The sequence below is a fragment of the Hylobates moloch genome, unplaced genomic scaffold, assembly GCF_009828535.3.
Source record: "Hylobates moloch isolate HMO894 unplaced genomic scaffold, HMol_V3 SCAFFOLD_7, whole genome shotgun sequence".
NCBI classification, from domain to species: Eukaryota; Metazoa; Chordata; class Mammalia; order Primates; family Hylobatidae; genus Hylobates; species Hylobates moloch.
The window spans coordinates 101,381,564-101,408,023 of record NW_026652282.1 but is presented as its reverse complement, the minus strand read 5'-3'; the positions used below and the strand labels follow the sequence as shown (position 1 = coordinate 101,408,023).

The 26,460-nt window shown below is 40.6% G+C and overlaps 1 long non-coding RNA gene across 2 annotated transcripts; it reads left to right on the top strand.

Moving 5' to 3' along the window:
• Nucleotides 1–5,323: 5,323 nt before the first annotated feature.
• On the top strand, nt 5,324–26,210 carry LOC116812002 (uncharacterized). 2 transcript variants are annotated; one of them, XR_009214341.1, is made up of 8 exons: nt 5,324–6,847; nt 7,698–7,773; nt 12,742–12,899; nt 20,559–20,677; nt 21,531–24,411; nt 24,513–24,562; nt 24,715–24,854; nt 25,669–26,210. It is a non-coding gene; the product is annotated as an uncharacterized LOC116812002 (long non-coding RNA). The 2 variants fall into 2 exon arrangements; XR_004370565.2 differs by having other exon boundaries at nt 24,715–26,210.
• The last annotated feature ends 250 nt before the right edge of the window (nt 26,211–26,460 follow it).

Genomic DNA, 26,460 nt, shown 5'->3' with positions numbered 1-26,460 from the left:
CCAGTGTTTGCTTTTCCTCGGTTTGGGCACAGAGTTTCCTGGTTCACGTGATATGTGAGGATCCTTTACTCCAGATCGCCAGCCAGTTTTTTTTTTTTTTCCTGCGTTGCTGAGAGTCTGGGTTTATTCATCACACCAGGTGGATCTTAATTCCATATCCCTGAGGCCACTGCAATGAGGCAGAGGAGTGTGCTCCCTCATGAGAAAGGGCTGGAGACCGCCCGAGAAGAGAATGTATCCATGTATGGATTTCCACCAAAATTGTTAGAAATGCTTGTTCCCCAGTGCCGTAAAGAAATTTACTTGAACATAAACTTAATTTCCTCAGCAAGGGCATTTTTACTTTCTGCAGAAAGGGTACACTCGCCAGCTGTTCTGCCATGAGACTACACTGAACAAGGGAGACAGGATCATTTATAACCTGACATGTCCACCCTGCTGCTATGTCCGGTCTCCACTGGCTGGAATGGAACCTCACATTCTGTATTAGTCCTGATTGGCTAGCAACTTAAGAACTTTTTAAAAGAGGCAAAGGCAGAGGAGAACAAAGGAAGGAGAAGTAATTTATGGAATGCTGAGAAAGGTAAAAACACCTTCAAATAAGGAAAAGGAACAGGCTATCCTAATGCTTGCTTGGACCAGTATAAGCATTGCCAGGGCAAATATTTAGGCTAAACTGTGGAAGCTAAGAACATAAAGTACACTGATTTCTTTACTACAGCTCACAGATATTTAAGAATGTTAGCCCAGGTCTTTGAATAAATTTTGCTTCTAAGAGAAGTTACTATTTATTCCTAATTAGATGGGGAGGAAAATCTTTGAAGAGGAACCTCTACTTTACTTTTCACAATCATGAAATGAAATTAGAAACCAATAGCAGAAGGGAAACTGGGAAATTCACAAATATGTGGAAATAAATAATACGCTGTTAAACAACAAATGGATTGAAGAAAGTATCACCAGGGAAACTAGAAAATACTTAGAGACGCATTAAAATGAAGACACAAACTCCCAAAACCTATGAAATGCAGCAAAAACAATGCTCAGAGGAAAATCTATACCTAAAAACACCTACATTAAAAAAGAAGAAATGCACAAAATCAATAATCTAACTTTACACATTTAGAAACTAGCAAAGGAGAGGAAATTAGACCAAAGCTAGCAGAAGGAAGGAAATAATAAAGAATGGAGACAAACAAAATAGAGAATAGGAAAGCAATATAAACTATCAGCAGAACCAAAATGTGGTTCTCTGAAAGATCAACAAAGTTGACAAACTTTTAGCCAGACTAAGAAAAAGAGAGAATATCAAAAACTAAAATAAGAAATGAAAGAGGGGATAATACTGGTAAAAAAAAAAAAAAAAAAAAAAAAAAAAAAAAAAGACACATAGGCCAATGGAAAAGAATAGAGAGCCCAGAAATAAAGCTGCACACCTATGGCCATTTGATCTCTTACAAACTTGACAAAAATAAGCAATGGGGAAAGGACTCCCTATTCAGTAAATGGTGCTGAGATAGCTAGCTAGCTATATGCAGAAGAATGAAACTGGGCCCCTACATATCATATACAAAAATTATCTGAAGATGAGTTATCATATACAAACATTTTATCATATACAAAAATTAACTGAAGATGGGTTAAAGATTTAAATGTAAGATATCAAACTATAAGAACCCTAGAAAATCTAGGAAACATCATTCTGGACATCAGCCTCGAGTAAGAGTTTGTAAGTCCTCAAAAGCAATTGCAACAAAAATTGACAATTGGGACCCAAGTAAACTAAAGCACTTTTGCATAGCAAAAGAAGCTATAAACAGAGTAAATAGACAACCCACAGAATGGGAGAAAATACTCACAAACTATGCATCCAACAAAGGCCTAGTATCCAGAATCTATAAGGAAACAATTCAAGAAATAAAAAACAAGTAACTCCATTAAAAAGCGGGCAAAAAACACATGAACAGACACTTTTCAAAAGGAGACATACAAGCGGCCAACAAACATTAGAAAAAATGTTCAATATCACTAATCATCAGAGAAATGCAAATCAAAACCACAGTGAGACACCATCTCACACCCATCAGAATAGCTATTATTAATAAGTCAAAAAACAACAGACGCTGGTGAGGCTGCAGAAAAAAAGGACACTTACACACTGTTAGTGGAAATGCCAATTAGTTCAGCCACTTTGGAGAGCAATTTGGAGAATTCTCAAAGAACTTAAAGCAGAATTATCATTTGACCCAGCAATCCCATTACTGGCATATATCCAAAAGAAAATAAACTGTTCTACCAAAAAGACACATTCACTCATATATTCATCACAGCAATATTCACTGTAGTGAAGACATGGACTCAACCTAGGTGCCTATCAAGGATGGACTGGATAAAGTGGCATACTGTGCAGACATAAAAAGAATGAAATCATGTCCTTTGCAGCAACAAGGATGCAGCTGGAGGCCATTATCCTAAGTTAATTAACATAGGAACAGAACACCAAATACTGCATGTACTCACTTACAGTGGTAGCTAAACATCGGGTACTAATGGACATAAAGATGCCAATAATAGGCACTAGGGACTGATGGGGGGAGGTAGGGAAGGGGGCAAGGGTTGAAAAACTAACTGTTGGGTACTATGTTCACTAGTATCCCATCCAGATGACAGGACTATTCAGATCTCAAACCTCAACATCATGCAATATACTCATGTAACAAACCTGCACATGTATCCCCTGAATCAAAAATAAAAACTGAAATTTTTTTTTTAGAAAAAGAAGAGGGGATGTTACCACTGATTTGACAGAAAAAAAAGGATTATAAGAAAATACTATTAACACTGTATTTCAACAAACTAGATGCCCTAATATATTGAAAAAAATTCCTACAAACACACAAACTACCAAACTGACTCAAGAATAAATAGAAAATCTGCAAAGACTTATAGCAAGTATGGTATTTGACAATAGTGCCAAACCATTCCAAGTGAAACGACTTCGTCTAGGGAAATACCTGTAGTTAGTTGTCTCGCACCAATGATTAACAACATGGACACACACGTGGAGTGGGTTAAGGAGCAGAAAGTTTAACAGACAAAAAGGAAGAGAGAGAATAAGCTTCCTCTGTTGAGAAAGCGGGTCACCCGAGAGAGGGTTTCTGGGTTTGGGGCAGAACGTGATCAATTTTGTACAAAGGCTTGAGGAGGCGGTGATTGATTTACACAGAGCCCAGGGGATTGGTTTGACCAGGTGCTCCATTTACACAGCCCATGAAAAGACTGGCCCTCCGACCCTAATCTTTTATTATGCAATTATGGCTTCTATCTGACTGTTGCCATGACACCTGCACATGTGACTTTACCTGGCTGGTGCCATGACACCTGCACACGTGGCCACAAAGGGAGCGAGAATCGCCGTCTTGAACGTACCTGGCTTCCAGGTACAGCTGCTGGCATTTACATATGAAAGCTAGCTTGCATAGCTATGCTTGCAGCTTGAAGTTTCAGGCTGCTTTCTGTTAGAAAAGAAATGGTTTGGGGGCTGCTTTTTATTAATGGAAAATTCCACCGAGAACTCTTTACCCTTTCTAATTGCCTAAAATAATTTTTAATAACTGCTGTATTAAAAGGATATGTGTACCGAAACTAAGCCAAAACACAACTTTAATAGGCTTAAGATCTCTGTGTGTTTGCTCCTAGACAAAACAAATGGAGTACAGAACAAACAAAAAAGTGTTGATAGGAGAGAGAATGGATCATGGTCTTTCATAGAGCATTCTGTGCTTCTGGACTCAGACACCTGTTTATGGTTTATTACAGCTACAGAAAACACATTAAAATCAGCAAAGGAAAAAGGTGTCACTTGAAGAGAACAGATATTCACATTTCAAATTAAATACTTCAGGAAATCCAGTTTAAATAATTGAAAGCAAAACTCAAATGCCAAAAGTGGGTAAATATTTAGTCATATTTTCTTGTAAGTTTCTTTAGATTAATTGTTGTTATTACTGTTGCTGCTGTTGAATATCCATTGTCTTCCTATCCTTAACACTACAGGAACACAGATATGTCATTGTAGATATATTAGCGTAAGCCATTCCCTACTCTTCTAACCAGTTCTGAACTCTTAATTGTGTGATTTCAAATAAAAAATTTTCCCACGATATGCTCTCTAGTAAAGATATAAATAGGTTTGTAATAATGACATTTGGGGAAATTTATCAGGGCTTTACATGCATTTACAGAATAGAAACAGGCAGAGAATGCTTAAGGACACTAATCCCATTTGTGAAGACTCTACCCTCATGACCTAATAACCTACCAAAGGCCCCACCTTCTAATACAACCACATTAGGGGTTAGGATTTCAACGTATGAATTTGGGGGGGACACAAACATTGAATCTACAGCACTGTCATATACTAGTGTTCTGTAGCAGATTAGCAAATTTATGAACACACAGTTTCACAATTTCTAGAAGAATATGCTTCCTCATTGTATAATTTTTCATGTTCATTAACAGAACCAGATGTATTTAGCTTCGCTATATCATATAAAAATAAAACACCAGGCCAGGCACGGTGGCTCATGCCTGTAATCCCAACACTTTGGGAGGCCAAGGCAGGTGGATCATGAGGTCAGGAGACTGAGACCATCCTGGCTAACACAGTGAAACCCCATCTCTACTAAAACATTAGCCAAGCATGGTGGCACACACCTGTAGTCCCAGCTACTCAGGAGGCTGAGGCAGGAGAATCGAATAAAACCGGGAGGTGGAGGTTGCAGTGAGCAGAGATCGCGCCACTGCACTCCAGCCTGGACGACAGAGGGAGACTCCATCTAAAAAAAAAAAAAAAATAAAAAAAATAAATAAATAAATAAATAAATAAATAAATAAATAAATAAAATAAAATAAAATAAAATAAAATAAATAAAATAAAATAAAATAAAATAAATAAAATAAAATAAAATACCAAAAGCATATAAACTTAAAACTTAGGTTCAGTAATTAGTGTTTAAGTGGTTTATCTTACTTAGAAAAGATCTAGGTTCTTATTTTAGGCAAACATAACATTAAACAAAGCTAGCCATCATTTGAAGTTATTTCCCTATTGGCATCACAAAAGCAAAAACCTAAAAAGTTAAATGCATGAGTTTGTTGTTTTACTACTGTGCTTGACACACATGAGGTAACGGATATCAGACAATTCATTTTTACCTGCATCTTTACTTGTACACTTGTTCTTAGTTTAGATATATTTATTATTATTAATTATTATTATTATTATTATTATTATTATTATTATTTCAGACACAGTCTCACTCTGTCCCCCAGGCTGGAGTGCAGTGGCACCTTCTCAGCTCACTGCAACCTCTGCCTCCTGGATTCAAGCAATTCTCATGCCTCAACCTCCTGAGTAGCTGGGATTACAGGCGTATGCCACCATGCCTCGCTATTTTTTATTTTATTTTATTTTTAGTAGAGATGGGTTTTCACCATGTTGGCCAGGCTGGTATCAAACTCCTGACCTCACGTAATCCACCCACCTTGGCCTCTTAAAGTGGTGGAATTACAGGTGTGAACCACCGCACCCAGCCATTAGCTTGAATTTATAATGTTTATAACCTTAAACATCTGCCAGACATATTAGTTTATTAAATGAGTAAACCCAAATAGAATAAAAATATATGCCCATATTATACTTGAAACTGACAACTCAGAAGACAGCTGTTTTTATTAAACCAAAAATATTAAACTAACTTTATTTACCAAAGATTTACCCAGGTCATGTGAACTTGAAAAGCATTTGGGTTTCTTTCTATACCGCTGGGAGTTTTAGGAATATTCCATGGAGATAAGTGTTCATTTATCTTTCGGCCAATTTGAATAGAGCTCCTTTAAGAGATTTTATAAATTCATTAGTTAATACCATCCAGAGGTGGAAAAAATCACATATACATAACATACATTCATACATAAACATAGAGACAGGCATAAACAGAGATCTTGGTTTCATTCTAAACTTTTAGCCATGAATCATTAATACAAAACTCATTGATTCATATCTTCTTTATATTTTTATCCGAATTATATTTCTGACAAAAATGGGGCAAGGTTACCTATTGAATAAAGGCTAAAGCCTTTTTTAAATCAATATTTGTAGAGAAGACTTTTAAGATTTTCTTTTACCCTGATATGTAATCTTATGAAGTCCGTGGATACTATTTTAGGCAAGAGACTAAGGAGACATCTAGCGGCTGTTTGAATATCTCCAAAACACATCTGAGTGGATAAAATATTCAGTCTATTTCTACTTATCCTTTTTCCTTTTGAGCTTCAGGTAGTTGCCTTTGGGGTCACTAAGTCCCTTGAGAGCCCCCAGTGGGGTCGAGCAACCTAAAGGTAAAGAGACTGGGAAGTTGAGGGGTCAAAATGGGAAGGGAAGTCTGGCAGGAGTGGACAGAGGAATGGAAGAGGTAGGAGTTTGCCAGGGACATATTAAAGCATTCAAGGCAGCTGAAGAGAAGACTGAAGGTAGCAATGAAACCAAGTACCCCATTTTCTTAAAAGGAATTATTTTTACCTTTTTTTCTTTTTCCCTCGCCTCTTACTTAGCTCTTTAGGAATACAATTAAAATCTTTACCTTCTTTTTAACAGGCACTCCCTGCACTGCAAGCTTATCTATGTTTTTGCTTAGAAGTTCCAGGGACCAAATCTCAAAACAAACAAAGCACCCTCTGGAAGGTCTCCCCCACCGGGATACTGCCTCAAAACAGCAATTAATTAACAACCCACTTCTGTCCACGAAAGCACTGACCAGACCATCAGATCACAGCATCACTTAAGGTAAGCATTAGAGCGAGTCACATAGATCCCACACCTAGTCACCCCTCTTGCATCACTCCAAGTTCCCCTTTTTAAACCCTTGTTTTCTATCCCAAAAGTTAAAGTGGATCCCTTAAGGCAGGAGCCTCTTCTGCTTCTCCACTGCTAAGCTCTGGAATAAGTCAGTTTCTTTTCTTTCTTTCTTTTTCTTTCTTTTCTTTTTTCTTTCTTTTTTCTCTCTTTCCTTTCTTTTTTTCATTCTTTCTTTCTCTCTCTCTTTCTCTCTTCTTTTTTTTAAGATGGAGTCTCACTCTGCCACCCAGGCTGGAGGGTAGTGGTGCGATCTCAGCTCACTGCAACCTCTGCCTCCCAGGCTCAAGCAATTCTCCTGCCTCAGCCTCCTGAGTACCTGGGACTACAGGCATGCACCACCAAGCCTGGATAATTTTTTTGTATTTTTAGCAGAGACAGGGTTTTGTCATGTTGGCCAGGCTGGTCTCGAACTCCTGGCCTCAAGTGATCTGCCTGCTTCAACCTCCCAAAGTGCTGGGAATACAGGTGTGAGCCACCATGCCAGACCTGGAATAAGTCACTCTCTTTTTACCACCCTCGTCCTTGCTATTTGATTTTGCAAGCACTGAGCGGCCAAACCTGTGTTTGGTTAAACATTTGGTGGCCCATACAGGGAGCACTGTGCATTTCTAGCTGTCCGAGCCTACTGGCCCAGTTTACACTACTGGGCAGGGTACAGGGCCACCTGTGAACACCAACTGCTTGTGGATAGCTCACCCATGGTAAAAACGTTAGGGTATTTCCCAGAAGCTGCCAAAATGCTTTCTTTTCAGGTGACCTCCCTTTCTCTTTCCTGCAGGATGTCTGCTGCCTTCAATGGCTTGCTGGTATAAAGAATGTGACCTCTGAAGAAATTTGGCAACCTTTGAAACTGGGTGAGTGAGTTGGAGTGGACTCGACTTTCCTCTGTGTCTTCTACAGGGTTGCTGGGGATTTGCTCTGTTTAGACTTGGCTGCCAGTGGCACCATTTTGGCGTTTAACACATTGGTATATGTGGCACCATTGGGGCTTTGGCACCATTTGGACTTAGCTGCCTGTGGAGCTGTTTGGAACTGAGGTAAGGCATTCAGGATTTTACCTAGCCCCTTAACCAGGGTTTTGTTCAGAAGTGCACCATTTGTTTGTAAGTGTGAGTGTTTGACCTTTGTGTGTGGATCCTGATCTCATCCTTTCCTTTTCACTTCCAACTTCATCTTCCTGATTTATCTTGCAAAGCCACCTACATCATTACTTCTCTCAGGCAAAGGCATCTTTAGCTCCCTCCAGCTGGAAACAGTTCACTTCAACCAGTGACTTGTGGAGTGGGGAGGGATTCATCCTACCCTGTGCAGGTCTAGGGTACTTGGGCTCTCCCTGACGGGAGGTAAATGAGAGTGGTGGGGGTACCAACCCCACACCATGCAGGGGCTGGAAGGGTCACAAACCTCCTTCTCTTTCCTTCTCTTTCTCTTTCTCTCCTTTAAAACCCAGCTCCTTCACAGAAGCCTGCCAGGAACTTCATATTTTAATTCTCTTTGGAATTACAGCTGGTTACATATTATGACGTATTTTTGTGCACATTTTTAAATGATGAGAAAATTACAGCAAGAAAAATTCAGAGCTCAAGTTGTAACCTGCAACTAGAAAGTTAAGCAGAGTGTTTTAAAGCTCTCCATCTTCCTCTAATTTCTATTCTGCCTGCTTGAAATCTATTACTAACCTTCGGGTGCTGAGATGAGACTCATTATTTGTGGTCCAACTAGAATATAAACATTGGAAACTCATCTGAAACTGGAAAAAAAAAAGGATAGAAGAGGTTATATATATATATATATACACATATATATTCAAACTGCCACAGAGACTGCTTTACCCAAATTTTGGTTCACAGCTTTCATTGGATTATATATTGGGGGCAATCAAAATTTAGCCAGGTAAACAGCTTCCAATGTAATCAAAGAATAATGTGGATCCAGCTATCTTTCATAAAGTTGTGAGTTTGTATTGTTATCTTATGGCTGGAATTCTGAGGTAAAAGCTATTGGGACCTTTGTTTGTGTGCGTATACATGTTTAGATCTGTTCATGTGTATGTACATGTATTATATATTGTATCTAGCATGCTACCAAAAGGATTATAAGTAAAGGGGTACACATATATTAGGTACAAATGCTTTTTAAGTTCACATGAATTTAGTAATCTTTGATAAATAAAACTGATCTTAAGATTATTGGTGAAATAAAAATAGAAATACCTTCAGAATTGTCAGCATACATTTTTGTCTGAGTTTATTGACCAAATGGTTTATATTTGTCACTGTCTATAAATAAAAGTATTAGGCTTTAACATAAATGTCATAAGCCTGTAAACCCACCAAAAAAAATCTTTGTGTGATTTTTTAAATAAATAAGACTAATATTGTTAGTTTAATAAAAAGTTAAATCTTCTAAATTATCAACAAAATGCCCATATGTTTAACTTTAAGGTTCTTAAATAAACACCTAATGTGTACAGACTTTAAAAATGGTTAACACGGAACTAACTCTAAATAATGATTACCTTTGCGTAATATCTCAGTTTTCATAAGTAATCTAGATAAACTGTCAAAAGTTTAAAAATTTAAACATGTAAATAAAATAAATGCTTGCAGGCCAGGTGCAGTGGCTCACACCTGTAATCCCAGCACTTTGGGAGGCCAAGGTAGGCTGATCACTTGAGGCCAGGTGTTTGAGACCAGCCTGACCAACATGGTGAAACCCCATCTCTACTAAAAATACAAAAAAAATTAGCCAGGCATGGTGGTGCATGCCTGTAGTCCTAGCTACTTGGGAGGCTGAGGCAGGAGAATCACTGGAACCTGGAAGTTGGAGGTTGCAGTGAGCTGAGATCACTCCACTGCACTCCAGCCTGGGTGACAGAGTAAGACTCCATCTCAAATAAATAAAAAATAAATGCTTGTAAATACAGTGTTCATATATTTTAAAATCTTGAAATTTTTAAATTAAATAATAATTGCTTGTTGGATGTCTGGGCCATTTCTAATTAAGAAAAAATTAAGTAAAGAAAAACATGTTTCTAAAATCATGGAGGCCAGGCACAGTGGCTTACACCTGTAATCCCAGCACTCTGGGAGGCCAAGATGGGCAGATTACTTGAGGCCAGGAGTTCAAGACAAGCCTAGCCAACATGACAAACACCTACCTCTACAAAAAATACAAAAATTAGCCAGGCATGGTGGTACATGACTGTAATCCCAACTACCTGGGAGGCTGAGGCACGAGAATTGCTTGAGCCTGGGAAATGGAGGTTGCAGTGAGCCAAGATCACACCACTGCCCTCCAGCCTGGGCAATAGAGTGAATCCATGTCTCAAAAAATTAATTAGTTAGTTAATTAATTAAAATAAAATTATGGAATGGTTTCCTCTATAAAATACTATTATCTGTTAAATTGTTCATAATTTCTTGCTTCCTAGGTTTTCACTAAAATTTAAGGTCGCTAAGAATAAGAATTCTAGTTAATAAGTATTATATAAGTTATATTCCTAGTTTAAAAATAACTTTATATAATGTAGAGGGTTTTTTTAGTTATTTTTTTAAAAAAAGAAAAAGGCAATAAATAGGAGACAGGTATGAAAAAGTTATGGATGTAAAAATATATCTTTAATTTAAAAATGGTATAAAGAAAATAAAATAATTTGTATATGAAATAAGATCTTCATCCTAAAATAAAGTGACTGGTTATTTAGAAAAGTGAAAAATTCAGGACAAGTCTAATAGTCCTAGCACGTTATAGATGATCTATGTAAGTCATGATAAAGTTTGTGAAGAGGAATTTATGAAAGAAATTTTATATATAATTAAGTTGGGCTATAATTAAAAAGGAATTATTTATAATAGTCTTTCTAAAGATTGGTCACCTATGGTAAAACAAGGTTGTCTTAAGGTATTGATTTACTCTTAATAAAATTACAAAAGGTAGAAAAGGAAAAAGGACTCAGAAGTTAAAAAATAAAATTGCAAAAGATTATTAATTTTAATTCTATAACCTATTTCTTTTAAAAACTTCTTGGAATCATATCTCAGAAGTTCAACTTTTGATGTGTCTCACTGCATTCAGCTTTTTTTCCCCTTGAGAGGGCCCAAGGTAACAACTCTCCTTTAGCTTTTTTATCAACTCCTATAACATTTTTCTTCCAGTTCTAACTGCTGTTGTGGCCTAATGCTAAAATGTTTTCTCTTAAAGGTCTAGAAAAGTAATGTTTTCCTCCAGGATAACTTGACTCTGCACTCTTGGCTTTCCTTAATATGTCAAAATTTTCAATATAATCTGAGAATTTCTCATGCATTTAGTCAGAGTCATGTATTCCCTGGCTATACTCATTACCTTAAACACAGTCTTCCTGTGTATGATTAAAGTTAAGTACTTTTTTCATCTAGTTTGACTTTCAAGTTATCTAAATGGGCTTTCTAATTTAAAAATGCAGTCGCACTAAAGAAGGGGTGAGTCTTTTTTGCCTTTTTGATAACTGGCTTAAGAAACAAGATTTTACATTTTATCAAGATAGTTCCTATGTTGTCTTAATAAAGTTTATTAAGTTTTTGATTGATTAAAAAACTGAAATTTAAAAGGATTTAAGTTTTTATATACATGTAACTTTCCACCTTGCCTTTAAAATCTCTTAGTTATCATTTCGGATACATTAGCAACTTTTGTTTTACAAGGACCTATGGTTCTGTTTTGATCAATTTTTAAGCCTTTTAGCCTCTTTGACAGATGTCCTCAAAATCAAATCCTAAATTAAGTCTCAAACTTATTGCTGCGGTTTATCAAAGCTATAAAAATTAATGACTATAAGGTTATAAAATCTTTTTACAGCTTCCAATCAGGTCATAAACTCCAGTATTACCACCTCCAACCCCTTAAAAGTCCTTATCGGGTGCTATTGATAGCAACAGGAGGCAGAGAACTTCTAGGCAGACGGCGGGGGGTCCATGGTAAAACCCCACCTTTGAGCCAAAAAGCCTGAAACACACAGCCCAAAGTGAGAACTTTATTCCTGTGTGCCCACTCTCTTCCAATTGGTTCTTCCTGAATAATGTATTTTTACCAGTTGAATATTGCCTTTTCCAAAACTACCTAGGCCCATTCCGCCTCCCATCCTGTGCCTGTAAAGACCCCAGATTCAGCTGATAGAGAAGAGAAGCGGCTGGATGTCAGGGAGAGATGACTTGACTTCAGAGACAGTGGGTGGACGTTGGAAAGAGGCAACTTGACTTTGGAAGAGAGAGGCAGAGAGGCAGCTTGATTTCAGGGTAAAGCAACCTGCCCTTCCTGTCCCCTTTCCAGCTCCCCTCTCCACTGAAAGCCACTTTCATCAGTCAATAAAATTCTCCACATTCACCATCTTTCAATTCATCTGCATGACCTCATTCCTCTTTGGCACTGGACAAGAATTTGGGACTCACCAAGTGCAGGTAGCCAAAAAGGTTGTCACACTGGCCCTTTGCCCTCACTGGCAGAGGGAAGCTGCCCCATGTGATGAGGCAAAAGGTCCATTTAACTAATAACACACTGCTGTCTGAGGATGGTGGAGCTAAGAGAGCATCATAACATGCCTTCTGGGGCCTTGGGGTTGGACAATGCCACAGGGCCTGCCCAGAGTTTGCTCCTGCTGACACCAAAGCAGCCAGCCAGTTCCTGCACTTGCTTATTCCGGCTGCTGCACTCATTCACTCACACATTCCCTCCTACGAGGGGTTGAGTGGGGTGGGCTGAGTAAATGGGGCACCCCTGTTGCAAATCCCATGAAGGGGTCAAGAAAATATCTTGCATCTCTATTAACTAATCTTTGTGTTGTTAAGTTATAGGGCTTTGACTCCTGGATACACATATCTCATCTAAAGAAGACACTGACTCCTGCCAGTATCTGACACCAGACTCAAGTTAACCAAAGTCTTCTCTTTAGACTCAGGCAAAGGCAACAATCAAAATAAACTGCTTTCATGAGACACAGGGAAAGGTCTGTCCTCAAAAACATTAAGATTCATTTAATAATTTTGCCTCTATCTGGAATAATATAATTTATTCTATGCCTTAATACTAAATGATTTAAATGTTTAGCTATCTATAAACTTACCTTTCTCAAAACTAGACAGGGCTTTTAACTTTTTTGTTTGTAACACTGCTAATTCTTTATCTTTGTTTTGCCTCTGGAGCGTAAAACTATTCAGTCGTTCCAAGCCCAGGGACTATTGTGCAAGCGGTGGGTATATGAGATTATAAGGGCTAGTTTTGAGGGATAAAACCAATTCAGACCCTCCAAATTGAGGACGGGCACACAGATGCCTAAGCCACTGAACAAAATGCTTGTGTTTTATATACCTAATTGCTACAAGCCAAAATTAGAATAGCTCAATGCATAAAATGTATGCTCTTATGTTACTTGAAAGGGATTTTAAAGGTTAATGGGTGCCTGCTTACCTCCATTCCCATCGGGCCTAGAATGTTTAATTGCCTATAAATCTTTTGGCTCCAATCCCTTGGCCATAGGGGTCCTACCAAGGGACATAATGGACCCACACCACCCTGGCAACAACACGGGACAAAATTAAAGTTTAGCCATCAATGCTGCCTCTGGTATGTCTTAACCAAAAGCAGTGGGGAATATAAACTAAAAAAAAAAATAAAATCCTAAACCCCAACCAACTAAATGGACTCCCTTGTTTCCCAAAGGGAATCCCAAAGAAACCTAAAAGAAAAAGTTTCAGGCCATGACAGACAGCAGGGCATCAGGCATGCCTCACTACACCATCCCCATCCTTTTTGGAATTTAGGCAAAACTGACCAGCATTAACATTAAAATAGAGATCATAAGACTGATAAGACAGATTCTTTGTAACAATAAGATACCAAATTATAAACAAGACCACTGACCATAGGCTAATTCTGGCTAGTTTACAAAAAGTACACATTTGCATGCCTTTATTTCCTAAAAAGACCTTTTGATGTATAGGGCCTAATTATAATACATTATATGTTAAGTCCTCACACAAAAATAAACATGAGTCATATGTTACATACATATTTGTTCCATACACATGTGTCAAGACTGCCTTCATAAACATTTATGACCTCTCCTGTATGTCTTAACCAAAAGATGTGGGAAATATAAACTAAAAAAAAAACTGTTAAATTTGTGTATTGAGTCCACCTATCATCATATCCCCACAGGAACTCTGGATACAATTGATAGTGGGGACTGTGCATGATAATTAAGTAAGTAAGACTGAATGCTAAATATTATCCCAGATAATCCTGAAAATATCTTGTTAGCCCTGCAAGACATGAACCAACAAATCAAAACTATGTCTGACCCCACATTGTCACTAGCTCAATGGTTAGCAACCTGGTTCAGGTCAGGACTGTCCTGGTGGCAAAAGCTGCTTATAACTTTGGCCCTGGTTGCAGGGATAGGCATATTTCTTTGCTGTGGATTTTACTGCTGTTGCAACTTCTGTATGGAAATGCAAGACAGGCTTTCCCAAGAGACTTTCCTGGCCTCGCACCATAATGCTCCAGCAAACATTGTCTGTGAACCCCAGTACTTGTGAATATTTCCAACTCCAATGAATCAGTTCCATTCTGATACCCTGTAACTCCTCCCACTTTCAGCACTAAGTTGCCAGAATAAAAACAATGCCCAAATCCCACGAAAATGGAATGGAATTTGACAGTGGGGAGTCGTAACCAAGTACCTCATTTTCTTAAAAAGAATTATTTTTACCTTTTTTTCTTTTTCCCTCACCTCTTACTTTACTCTTTAGGAATATAATTATAAACTTTACCTTCTTTCCAACAGGCACTCCCTGTGAAGCAGGAGAATAGGGTCTGGAGGCAGGGAACCTAAAGCTGTTTCACACTGACTTCCTAGAACTAAATTGAAAGGAAAGCCCTAACTTTCCATGCCTAAGTAACAAAAGGACCAGAGGCTACTCCCTTTGCAAACCCCCACCTTTCCTTTGCTGCAGATGGGAAATGGAAAGTACCTCTGATTGGTTGATTTTGGCAACCAATCAGACCTTTGTATAGGAATGTAACTTTATAACTTTAGTTCAGCTCAATCTGATTGATTGCCAGCCAGGTCTTCATTTGCATAGAAGTACAACTTTTTGACTTCACTTTAGCCTCTGATTGGTTGCTTTCTGCAACCACCAGATGTTTGCATAGAAATGTGACCTTTGTAAGTTCACTTCAGCCTCTGATTGGTTGCTTTCCACAACCACTCAGACTGATTGCAAGCCACCACTTCATTTACGTGAGGTGAGCACCAAGTGGCCAATGGGAAACCTCTAGGGGGTATTTGGACCCAAGAAGATTCTGTATCTGGGCCCTTGAGCCGCTGCTCAGGCCCACTGCCACCCTGTCGAGTGTACTTTCAATTTCAGTAAATCTCTGCTTTTGTTGCTTCACTCTTTACTTGCTTTTTTTGTGCATTTTGTCCAATTCTTTGTTCAAAACGCCAAGAACCTGGACACCCTCCACCAGTAACACCTAGACTGAAAGCTTATCTAAATATATGTTTTTTTAGAAGTAAGAGGGCCCAAATCTCAAAACAAAACAGGCACTCTCTGGAATTCCCCACCAGGAGATTGTCTCAAGACAACAATTAATTCACAATGCAATTCTATCCATGATGGTGCAGACCAGACCATCAGATGACATCATTCAATATAAGTCATCCAAGGGAGTCACGTAGACCCCGCACCTCCTTGCCCCTCCTACATGCCATTCACAACAACGTTCCCTTTTTAAGCCCTTGCTTTCTTCCCTGAAAGTTAAAGCAGTTCCCTTAAGGCAGGAGCCTGTTCTGTTTCCCCACTGCTAAGCTCTGGAATAAAAGTCACTTTCTTTTTACCACCCTCGCCGTTGTTATTCAATTTTGCAAGCAATGAGCAGCTTAGCCTGCGTTTGGTTACAGTAAGAGGAGGAAGGAGGAGAGAAACCAGTGGGAAGAGAGAAGTCTTAGAGACACCAGTTTGGGGAGATGATAAGTTTCCCAAAAAGATCAGTGAAGTTCCAAATTATCCTCAGCAAAACCATGTCAACAAGAAGGAGTTGGACAGTGTAGGTTGAGCATATAGTCAGTAGGAATTCAAGAATGGTGTTTCAGTTGACTCAGAAACTCCTATGGGAAAAACAGGATCAAATAGAACAGAGAGGCCTCACAAAGTAACAAGGAAAAAAATTTCCAGCCTGGGCAATATAGTGAGACTCTGTCTCTACAAACAAAAAAAATAAATTAAAATTAGCTGGGCATAGTGGCGTGTGACTGTACTCCCAGCTACTCAGGGGTGCTGAGGTGGGAGGATTCTTGAGCCTGGGAGGTTGAGGCTGCAGTGAGCCATGATCACACCACTGTGCTCCAGTCTGGGCAACAAAGGAAGACCCTGTCTCAAAAAAAAAATTTTCCGGCCGGGCGCGGTGGCTCACGCTTGTAATCCCAGCACTTTGGGAGGCCGAGGCGGGCGGATCACGAGGTCAGGAGATCGAGACCACGGTGAAACCCCGTCTCTACTAAAAATACAAAAAAATTAGCCGGGCGTGGTGGCAGGCCCCTGTAGTCCCAGCTACTTGGAGAGGCTGAGAGGCAGGAGAATGGCGTGAACCCGGGAGGCGGAGCTTGCAGTGAGCCGAGAGTGCGCCACTGCACTCCAGCCTGGGCGACAGAGCCAGACTCCGTCTCAAAAAAAAAAAAAAAATTTCCAGCCCAAAGAATCAATGAATAATTCCCACTCAAAATAGAAAGCCAGAAAGAAAAGCTTTCAGCCCAGGGAGCCAGAGAATAATCCCCACTCAAGACAGATCCAGGAAGGAGACCATCCAGCCTAGGAGATACCTTTCAAAAGAAGCCTGGGACTCTAACCTGCTTCAGAGAGTATACTCAGAATCTTAAGAATCAAATCAGTCCTTACCAGCTTTAACAGAAGTTTGCCTGGAACAATGGTTCAAAGGTCTGACTTAGCGGTGGATCCCAAATCAATCAGTCAGGAGTGAAGGAAAGGGCTTGAAAGGTGCACATTTGAGGTCCGCAGTGATAGGTCCAGGAGTCCAGTGATGAATCTGATCCTATAAAAGTCACAGCATCATTACTGTTCAATTTTTTTTTAATGACACTTGTTAAAGATGGTGAGAAAGACTGTGTTCGAGGGGGCAATATCAAGATAAGTATAGGAATCACTGCAATGGCATCTTGCAATGGGGGAGATAGATTGAGATCAGCTAAAATACAGTGTGGGCAAGTGGGAATTTAGAGCCAAGGAACAAGGTGGGAGTCAATGGATGGAAATTTACTAAGACGAAACATCAGGCATAATGGAAGATTTGGGCTAAACCGACCTAACATTATTTTTGCTGAAGGCACCAGGGTGATCAAACATCACCTGGGAGATGGTGGAGGATGAGGAACCAGATTAGATATTGAGAGTGGTTGGATATGGGGGATGGCTAAATAGACTTAGCAGGACTTAGCAATTTCCTTGCTGAAATCAGACAATGCAGAGACAAACTCAGAAATCCAAAAATCCAGGCCTAGTTGAAAAAGAGCTCAAAGGAACCTGAGTAAAATTTGGTCAATAAGACAATCTTTGTCAGCACTAGAATTCTGGGATGAATAAAACAGAGGTCCTTCCTTCCAGGAGCTCAGTGTAGTGGGGAATAAAAACATGCTCTCTAATCCCAGCTGCTTGGGAGGCTAAGGTGAGAAGATCGCTTGAGGCCAGGAGTTCAAGACCAGCTTGGGCAAGGTAGCGAGACCTCATCACTAAAAAATATAATTTTTATTACATAATATATATATTATATACAATATATATTAACATATTAACATATATAATATATAACACACATAGTATACTATATATTAACATATATAATATATAACATATATATTGTATACAATTTTCTCTAATGATAACACAAGACAAGGAAATTCCAGTGAGTATGAAGTGTTTGGCCATGTGTGCTCTAGCAGAAGGTGAAAGGGAGAGGAAGGAGACCAGGGCACCTTATGAAGGGACGTGATGAAGAGTAAGAATGTAAGCGGGGAGGTAGGATGCATAAGGGATCCATCAGCTGGATGGATTGAAAGGGTGAAAACGCAAGGCAGGCAGAGAGGAAATGTGAATAGACAGAAGTAAGATATCAGGGACTCTGCAGGCAGGTGAGCTCACTCACTTCTGCCACAGGCTCTCCTCCCTCTCCTTGTTGAGGAGGCTAGGCCACAGCTTGTCATACCCACAGGGGTGTGGGTAGCTGCCATAATTGGCGGACCAGAAGACAGAAGCTAAGGGGATGCCCTGTGGGGCAGAGGGCCACCCTAGAAAGTACAACCACTAGTGTGAGCAGTAGGACTGGTTTCAAGAGCCTTGGCAGAGGCCACCCAGCTGATGGCTGAGGCCGTTCCAGTCCCTAGGCCATGGGCAAGAGTGAAAGTGAAAGCAGCAGTCCTGCAGGGAGTGGGCAGATTTGCTGGGCTCGGGGCTTTTCCACTAACTTTGACATTTCCTCCAGAGCCCAAGGACTCCCAGATACCTCACTGCTGCTGTGGGATAAGGGGATAAAGAAAAAAGCCAGTAGGGCAACTGGGTCCCTGTCTCCTTCCAGTTCTACATGACATTCAAGTCTAAGCTAAACAGGAGACCGTGTCCTTTCTCTGCCTCATTCCGAAATGACTGAAGGGAAGTGTTACCAAAACACCAAGGCTACCGTCTAAGTCCTGCTGCTCACTGCACAGAAAGCCAATCACTGAGACAGTGAGTATTGCCAAGGAAAAAGGCTATAATCGGATGCTGCAGCTGAGATGGAAGCTCAGTCTCAAATCCATCCCCCGAACCAACTAAAACTAGGGGTTTATATAGCAGGGAAGAAATTTAACAATGTGTAAGAAAACAGGAACTAGGGAGGGGCAAGGAAGCAATCAAGATGAAAGGGGGGGTCTAGCATCTCACTCTCTGGATGTGGTGATCTGGTGAGTTTCAGTTATTTGATCTCTTTTTTTGAGAGGCCTGAAGGTTGGTTCCTGAGGAAGGAACTCAGATAAAACAAATGTAAGGTTCAAACTTTAAAACCAGAAGGGTCCATTTCTATTTTTATCAAAAAGAACAGTCCATGGCAGGGGTCCCCAACCCCTGGGCCACAGAGCAGTACTGGTCTGTGGCCTGTTATAAATGGGCTGCACAGCAGGCGGTGAGTGGCAGGCGAACGAGCATTACCGCCTGAGCTCTGCCTCCTGTTGGATCAGTGGTAGCGTTTTATTGTCATAGGAGCACGAACCCTACCGTAAACTGCACATTCGAGGGATCTAGGTTGCGCACTCCTTATGAGAATCTAACTAATGCCTGACGATCTGAGGTGGAACAGTTTCCTCCCGAAACCATTGCCCTGCCCACCAAGTCCATGGAAAAATTGTCTTCCACAAAACCAGTCCCTAGTGCCAATAAGGCTGGGGACCACTGGTCTATAGAACTGTTGGGTCGGTTTCAGAAGGACCACAGACCACAAGACGTATTTCACTGAGCAGCTATTTCAACAATACAGTCAGTTCAGTTTGTGTTTCGTGTGTGTTTATATCAGGTATTACATAGAGCACACTGTCATATATATCTGTATATAGATAATATATATATGAGTGTATATAACATATGCATGTGTATAATTATAGGGATGGCTCAAATCAAAGTATCTAATGTTTTCCTTAATCTCTCCTAAATTAAAAGAAAAATATAAATGGGATGAATGGATGGGGAAAAAAGGACAAAGTATTTAAAGCATTTCCTATGAAAATGACAACATGTTTATGTGAGAGTTGCAATAAAAACACAGAGTGCTGAGTCAAACTACTGATAAACAAATATTTTTGGATAACTGCATCTCATGCAATATTTGGGACATACTTTATACAAAAATATTTGTTGTTTATTTGAAATTCAAATACAAGTGAGTATCCTGCAGTTTACCTGACAATGCAGAAGGCGAACATCACACACCGGGGCCTGTTGTGGGGTGGGGGGAGGGGGGAGGGACAGCATTAGGAGATATACCTAATGTTAAATGACGAGTTAATGGGTGCAGCGCACCAACATGGCACATGGATACATATGTAACAAACCTGCACGTTGTGCACATGTACCCTAAAACTTAAAGTATAATAAAAAAATTTAAAAAATTATTTCCTATACTTCAAAATCAACAAGATTTGATTGCATTTAAATTTTTCTGTCCATTTGTTCTTCTATGTAATACTTTAAAAATAATTGGCATAAAAATTCAATCAATTCATAAAAGTCCAAAGCAAAAAAAAAAAACAAAACAAAAAAAACAAATCTACTGACATCTCATGTGGAAGAAATGATCAGGATTAGCATTAATGAACCCTCTCACAGAGACCACTACACACACAAAAAAAAAGAAGGATGGGTGAATAGATGCAGAGAGAATTTAATAAGACTGAGATGACGCCACACATGCTTTTAAAAAATAAAAAGTATTAAATTTTAAATTTTACTTCAATATAAGAGAAGAAAAAGAAAAAAGGGAGATTGAAAGAACTGCTGAACTTCAGGAAGTTCTACTTGATCACAAATTGATACTAGTTTTATAAAATTCCCTTTTTCTTCTCAAGGGTGCCCTGCCCTTCCAGCCTGGTACCTTGCCCCTTGGGGCATAATATTTCTGAAAACTGTCCAAAGGACCTGCATATTGTTAAGAACAGCTGCAAAATGTACCAGAGAGAAAGATCAGGTGAGCTGGTGCCTAATTCATTACTGTGAGGTCTCCTCTCTTGGACACTTGTGAAGTCTTGGTCATCAGTGCTCTGAACCTTAAGATCAGAACCAAGTAAAGAGAATGAAAGATAAAGTTAGACAAACTTCAGGTAGGGATGGAAGGCAGAGAGCAAAGCATGTGTGGGCACGGGACTTAAGGAACAGCAGGACAGCACAATGGCATTCTTGGATTGTTGGCTTTAGAAACGCTGTCAATTATATTCTACTGCTCCAGAGAATGAAAATTGCTTAAAATTGGCTTCTTAGGCAGTTTACAAACTAGCAGCTCCAGCCTGAGTCTGTTCTGCAGGCCTGATTTAGATGACCAGCATACTTTTCAATAAAACATATTTCAGTTAGTTACCAACATTTAAAGAACTGAAGATTTCATATCAACATCATAATTTGTGGCCAATCTTGAAAAACTGAAAAATCTGGCAGTCTTGACCCAACATTGCCAGCCAGCAACACTAAGCTGGAGCTGAATACTGGCTGCCCCTTTGGAAGAGACATATTCTTTCCCAGTTTGCCACAGTCCTTACCCTGCTTGCTTCTCTCTTTTATGTTACCTGTCTGGCCTTGTCAACATTTGAATTTACAACTCTGATTATTACAATTTTTCTATTATGCAAACTGTCAGACATATACAAAAGCAGAGAGAATGGTACTGTCCTCAGGCTTTCTGAGTTCGTGGCCACTGCCACTGTCGAGTTTCTCTTTGTGCATGGGGCCAGGGCCTGCCGCACTCCCGCGGCATTCTGCTGGTGCTGCTGATGCGGCTGCTCCTTGTTTACATTTGGACGGTATTTTGCCCTCCTCGTTTTCGCCAGATACAATCACTGAGATCACGGGAGGAATCGCATCTGGAAAGGCGGAAAGGCAAAGAGAAAGATCAGAACACTGGAGGCCTGAGTTTATGGGCTGGAGGACATTAGGGGCCGCAAACTGAAAGCTGCACAAAGAGAATCGGCTGTCGCATGAAAAGGTAGTTTGCCCGAATTCACTGGAGCACCTGTCACCATCCAGGCACTGACCATTAAGTTCTTCCCGGTCCTCGATTCCCAGGGTGCGATAACGGTGCCATCTTGGCTTCTCCTGGGCTGAAGTTTCAGTCCCTGCTGTTGATGAAACGGGGCGCCTCCGCAGATTCCGGGCTGCGATCTGCGGTAATCCCCGGTCGGGACAAGAAGTGCAACGCTTCTTGAGAAAAGTCCAAGTACTCCAAAATTTTAGCCATGACTCCACCACCTCAGAATGCAAGTGTAGACCGCAGCCCAGTGCTTAGTGCATCCAAGAATGTTAATGTTTACACTGCATGGGCTCCGGCCGCAACAGTGGCACATTGCATCCTCTGCTGTGCTCCACCTCCGGGCTTCTGGTTACTAAGTACTCTACACAAGCTTAAGTGTTTTCCTGTGTTGGGCTCCTGCTGTGGGCCTGGGCAAGTTTCCACTTTTTCCCTGCCTCCTCCTCCTTCCACCTTTTCTCCCTTTTTCTAGAAATAAAATCCTAATCTTATGCTCAGAAATAAATAAAATTTTATTGTCAAATAAAAGAGGCAGGCCAAATTGAGGACTATGGTTCTCCCTTCAAGATGTGTTTTGCAGACGCTCCAGGAGATGTTAATATCCTGAGCACTGGAAATAGCTTCCAATAATAGGCCCTATGCTTGGTATCATACTATGATATTGGTCTACCATATTTTTCCCTTTGCAACTATCATTATCTTCAGCACCATTTTGTGAAAGAAACTAAACCATTTTCATGGACCGCTAAGGGTGTCACTGGGCTTAGGTACCTCACCTACTGTACCTAATGGATAAGTGCCCCTGCCTCATATTTCTGCAAGATGGCTAAGAAATCAGCTTAAAAAAAAGGTGATTAAACAATTCACTTTTAAAAAGATGTCAAGGGATGGCAATCTCACAACCTCTCTTTGACTTCAACCAAAATCTGACTTTTGTTGGAGTCTGGCCCCCTCTCCTTCTCTTGACTAATCAGTTCATGATCAATTTTCAGCCTTGGATCAAATACTGCATGAGAGACATGTAAGAGTTTTAATCATGGAGTGCAGTAGACTAGCTGGGACATCTGTGTCAGCTCGATGTTCTTCCACATCTCAGATTTCCACAGTGTACCCCGGTGTTTTCTCACCTTCAGTCACTCATAGGCATTTTAGGTGAGTGTTGTTGCCCTATGTGGGCACCAGAAAAGCTAGTACTTACTTAAATGTTTTACTTTAAATATAATTTAATTTTTAATTTTTGATTCACTCTTGAAAACCTTAAGTACCTAATGGAACCCTCATCCTAAGCAAAAATAGCCACAAATCACGGCCTGATGTAACAGATTTATGTGAGCAGCGACCCTAGAACCCGACTGGTATCTGAATCATGGCTTCACTCACTACTTGCTAGCTGGCTAATCTGGTGAGCAGTTTATTCTCATCTTGCCTTGGTTTAATAATTTTTTAAATGGAGATAACAATCATACCTAATTCATAGAGGTGTTTTGAGGATTAATTGAGGTGCTTAATTATACAATTTCACAAATGACCAGATCATGCAGCCTCCCATTTCCTACTTGACTCACTTTCATATTTTTTTATTCACAAGGGAAAGAGAGAGAGTGATTGTTATCCTCTGGCAGCATGTAATAAAGATAGAGCATCTTCTTGTGAAAACAATACATGTACCACGTTTCTATGTACCTATATGTGCTTCCATCAATAAGCCTATGTTGGCTGCTGCATGTATGAGCCCTGGGCCAGGAAATGTGCCAGGAGAGTGTGTCTTTCACTCAGCAGATAGATTTTCTTTCTTGGCCTAATATATCTTATTCCTAGATACCAGAGCAAATAATAATGTAATAAGCATTACCATGTATTAAGTAGCTACTCTGGACCCAACCCAAGAACAAGCAGTATGAAAGTGATAAGCAGGGGCACCATGGTGTAATTCACATTTTCATCATCAGATCACTCTGGCTGCTGGGTGGAGAATGTTTATAGGAGAAAAAAGGTGAAAGCAGAGAGACGACACTAATGCAATATCCCAGGTTTAAGACAATAGTGATTATCTTAAGCATGTCAGAGAAAAAAATTAAAGGTTTGGGAATGTGTTTCTGAGGCGGAATCAACAGGATTTGCTGATAAATTGACTATTTGGAGTTGAAGAAAAAGAATAAAACAGTCTATATGTAACCAAGTACCTCTTTTTTAATGAATCAAATGAATTATTTTTTCCTTTTTCCTTTCCTCACACCTCCTACTTAGCTCTTTGGGAATGCAATTATAACCTTTACCTTCTCTCCATCAGACACTCCCTACGCAGCAAGCTTATCTAACTACATGTTTACTTAAAAGTTACAGAGACCAAACCTTAAAGCAAACCAGGAACCTCCAGAACTCTCTCCTACCAGGAGGCAAATTGAGATTGCCTCAACTTACAACCTAGCTCTGCCCGTGACGGTGCCAGCCAAACCACCTGATAGATAAGACATCTGAAGCAAGTCACGTAGACTCTGCACTTCATCGCCCTCTCCCCTGCATGCCATTCACTCCAAGCCCCCCTTTCAAAGCTCCTGCCTTCTGCCCCAAAGGCTGTAGTGGCTTCCTCAAGGCAGCCTGTACTACTTCCCCTCAACTAGCTCTGGAATAAAGCCACTTTCTTTCTACCAGACGTCGTTCTTGTTCACTGGACTTTGCAAGTGGTGAGCGGTCGGAGCTGTGTTCAGTTACATGTATGCCTTGCCTCATTGAACTCTCATGAAAACTCTATGATCGAGACACTGTTGTTATCTCCATTTTATAGGTGAGGAAGTTGAGAACCAGATAGATTCATCCAGTATCCCAGGACACACAGTGAGTCATGCTTCGGATCTGTGCTCCTAGCTGATGCCTCCCATTACTGGTAGTCCTTTCCTGCTCCCCACAATGTACATTTCTTCATTTCTTTTTCTATTTTCTTATTATCTTTCTATTTTTCTTCTTCTTCCTCTCTCTTCTTTCACTAGGGATAGAACGCAAGCATCTCACTTAGTCCACTGGATGGCAGTCAATTAATGGGGCGAGTGGCTTAGTCCTTGTCATGCTGCCAAGTGCAAGGGCCTTTCCATGCTCAGAATCACCATGAAGACCAGAGCTATCGCTCTTGGTAGGCTACAGACTCAAAGGGTCTGTATATTTATATATGCTGCCAAAAAAAACTCAAATAACCAATAGATATAAATAGGTACAGAAAGTTTTTAAAAGAACATTTAAAAATAAAATTTTAAAAAATATTTTTAAAAAAACAAAATAAAGTACATAACATCACTTAAGAGCACACAATCTCTAGAAAAATTAAGGATTCATGAGTTGTCCACCCTCAGAAAACGTCTCCATGCCCTTCCTCATGACAGACTCTCTTAGCGTTTTCCTTTCTTTCATTTTCATATTTTCATTTTATTTCTTATTTTATTATTATTTTAGAGAAAAGGGGCCTCTGTCTGTTGCCCAGGCTAGAGTGCTGCCACGTGATTCTAGCTCACCACAGCCTCAAACTCCTGGGTTCAAGTGATTCTCCCATCTCAGCCTCCTGAGTAGCTGGGACTAGTGCAGGAGCCACTGCACCAGGCTCTTAAGGGTTTTTCTTCGTAATTGGGCTTATTGGGGTCAGTGGTAGGAAGGCTGTGTAGTTACGAGGCTCTGTGGAGCAGAAGTGGCCCCACATCCAGTAAGCTGCATATCCATAGATCCCAAATCTCCATCCCAAGATTGGAGATTTTTGGCAGGTATGCCCTTACTGGGACTCTTCCTATACCATCCTATGTATTTATTTATTTTTTGCTTGTCCTTATAGCACTCCTTTTTGCCATGAGTACAGATTTCTCTTGCATAGCCAAAGATATTCAGTCTCAGGCTAACAGATTCAGCCTCGTGTTTATTCTGTGTTGACTTTCTCAAAAGGTGCGTTGGATTTCTTGCAGAGCACATCTTACCACCCAGAATGCTCTGCATGCCCATCTCCAAGATCCCGATCCCAGCACTGAAGAGAGCATGGCGGCTCTGCTTTCAGTGCCTTTGCTGGAACTCTGAACAAGCAGCCCCCTTGTCAATCATTTCAGCTTAATTAATAGCCCGTGCCCTGTGCATGCTGCCAAATATGGAGGGTCAGGCCATGAGATATTCTCCAAACTTTTACTCAAGGGGTCCTGTGGTCACCGTGAGATCTCACCTCCCCACTGAGCCCCCAAATCAGCTTTCCTCAGGGTAATAACTAGGCCCGAGTAGGGTGTAGTCAGCAAAGCTGCAAGCTGGGGCCCCATGTTGCATACATATATGCTTCCTATTGGCCCTTTTTTCTCCACACTGCCCCTATGTTTTGGCCACCACACTCCACCCTCAACTGCCACCCCCACCCACGACCCATACCACACCCCTCACCCCCACCCACAACCCCTACCCCCACCACGCACCCCTCACCCACAGCCCCCACCCTCCACCCACACCTCCCATCTCCACCCGCTACCCCCACCCCATGTACCCCCACCCGCAACCCCCACCCCCAACCCGCAACCCCTACTCTCACCCACAACCCCCACCCTCACTGTGCACCCCCCACCCTCCACCCACATCCCCATCCCCACCTGCAACCCCCTCCCAGCTTTGCACCCCCCAACCAAACCCCCCCACTCGCAACCTCCACCCTCACCGTGCACACCCCCACCCCCCCACCTGCACCCCACCCCACACTCACAACCCCCCACTCCCACCTGCAA